The sequence below is a fragment of the Mustela lutreola genome, chromosome 17, assembly GCF_030435805.1.
Source record: "Mustela lutreola isolate mMusLut2 chromosome 17, mMusLut2.pri, whole genome shotgun sequence".
Classification (NCBI taxonomy): domain Eukaryota; kingdom Metazoa; phylum Chordata; class Mammalia; order Carnivora; family Mustelidae; genus Mustela; species Mustela lutreola.
In genome coordinates, this window is record NC_081306.1 from 8,709,626 (window position 1) to 8,712,002 (window position 2,377).

The following is a 2,377-nucleotide window of genomic DNA, read 5'->3' on the forward strand; positions in this document are numbered from 1 at the left end:
GTGAGATACTCTGCTAGACAACCATTTAAATAAAAGAAGTCAGATCAATGAAAGAATCACATTCTTTAATGACATTTTATTAAGTGAAAAAAAATTACAAGGTGAAAAACAGTATGTGATTAATGGCAAAATTATTTTCAGTAGTGATTATTTAATAATCACTAATAATCATTCTTTTCTCAAGTCATACTTCAGATTTAAAACAACTAACTGCTTTTAAACAGTAAGTTTCTATTTTAAAATATTTAAATTCAATATATACATATGTAGCATATGTACATATACATATGTAGCATGTGTTATACAGGTTAACTCTGAAAGATACACAAACTGGTTACACAGCAGAGGATCTCAATAGACACTTTCCCAAAAATTGAAAGATGACCAACAGGTACACTGCTGAAAGGATGCTCAACATCACTCATCATCAGTGAAATGTAAATCAACCACAGTGACCTACCACCTCCCACCTCTTAGAAGCCTATCATCAAAAAGATAAGAAATAACAAGTGTTGGCAATAATGTGGAGAAAGGGAATCCTAGTGCAATGCTGGGATTGTAAACTAGTGTAGTCATTACAAAAAACAGTGGTGTTTTCTGCAGTCTTAATTTTGGAGGTTCCCCCCCAAAGATTAATGATCCGAAAAATCAACTTCTAGGTACTGATGCAAAGAAAATGGAAACGTTCATTGCAGCATTACTTACAACAGCCAAGATATTGAAACAACCTAAGTGCTCATCAATAGATGAATGGATAAAGAAAGTGGGGTTTGCATATACAATGGAATTATTTGTCCATTAAAATAAAAAAAGAAGGATATCTTGTCATCTGTGACAGGATCGAACAGGCATTGTGCTAAAGAAGTAAATCAGACAAAGACAAATATCCTATCATTTCACTTCTATGTGGAACCATAAAAAAACAAGCTTATAGACAGAATGGATTGGTGGTTGCTATGGGGTGGGGGAGTGAAATGGGTGAAGGGAGTTAAAAGGTACAAACTTGCAGTTACAAAATAAATAAGTCACGGGGATGTAATGTACAGCACGGTGACTATCATTAATAATATTGTACTGCCTATTTAAAAGTTGCTGAGAGAGCAGACCTTAAAAGTTCTATAGGGGCACCTGGGTGGCTCAGCCAGTTAAGTGACTCCTGATATTGGCTCAGGTCATCATCACAGGGCTGTGAGATCAAGCCCCAAGTTGAGCCCTGTGTGGAGCCCCCACCCCTTGATTCCCACATCAGGCTCCTCACTGTGAGTAGAGACTGCTTATCTCTCTCCCTCTGCCCTTCTCCGCCCTCTCTACCTCTCCCCACTCCCAAAAAATTCATAATAATAAAAGTTCTCGGGACGCCTAAGTGGCTCAGTGAGTTAAAGCCTCTGCCTTCGGGCTCAGGTCATGATCCCAGGGTCTTGGGATTGAGCCCCACATCAGGCTCTCTGCTCAGTGGGGAGCCTGCTTCCCTTCCTCTCTCTCTGCCTGCCTCTCTGCCTACTTGTGATCTCTCTCTGTCAAATAAATAAGTAAAATCTTTAAAAAAATAAAATAAAATAACAAACAAAAGTTCTCATCACAAGAAAAGTGATTTTTTTTGTAACTGTATATGGTGACAGATGTTAACTAGATTTATTGTGATGGTAATCTCACAATACACACAAATATGTAATCATTATATTTGTATAGCTGAAACTAATATAGTGTTATATACCAATTAAAAGTCAATTAAAAAATAAAACAGAGGAGAGTCATCAGTATAACGGGGAAAAAAACATGAGTACTCGGAGAAAAGATGATTAATTTGCAGATTCTATAGGAATGTGGTGTAGCTCTAACAGAAGAAAAGAATTTCCCCAAGCCAGGACATAATAGAATGGAGATGCTGGGGATTGAACCCAAGACCTCATGCATGCTAAGCATATGCTCTACCACTGAGCTACATCCCCACCTGGTGACAACACTGTTTTTCTAAGCTGTTTTCATGAAACAAATCAGAAATGTGCTCCCTTAAAACACTGGGTATAGTCATAGCCAAGAGGTTTGGGAACAGGGGGAGGATGGTAATGCAGAGGATGTGCAGGGGGATGTTCTGGGAGTTAGGCATAAAAGGAATTTACTTCTCTCTATGCTTTTTGTACTACTTGAGTATTTTACCATTAGGCATTGCCTACTTAAAACAAAGATGGAAAATAAAAGAGAAAATAAAGGTTAAACAAAAGCACTTTTCTACAACAATGCCCCCACTTTATAGATGGAACACTGAGGCTTAAATAAAAGAAGGGCCTCTCCAATCTACAACACCTCCAGCTCCTCCAAGCAGTGGGACCACCTCCCTCGAAGCACCAGAATCCTTTGTTCTTTTCAAGGTGAGAGA

General features: G+C 38.3%; 1 non-coding gene across 1 annotated transcript; it reads right to left on the reverse strand.

Annotated features, from left to right (window-relative positions):
* Positions 1-1,877: 1,877 nt before the first annotated feature.
* Positions 1,878-1,949, reverse strand: TRNAA-AGC (transfer RNA alanine (anticodon AGC)). The gene has a single exon. It is a non-coding gene; the product is annotated as a tRNA-Ala (tRNA).
* Between the last annotated feature and the right edge of the window lie 428 nt (positions 1,950-2,377).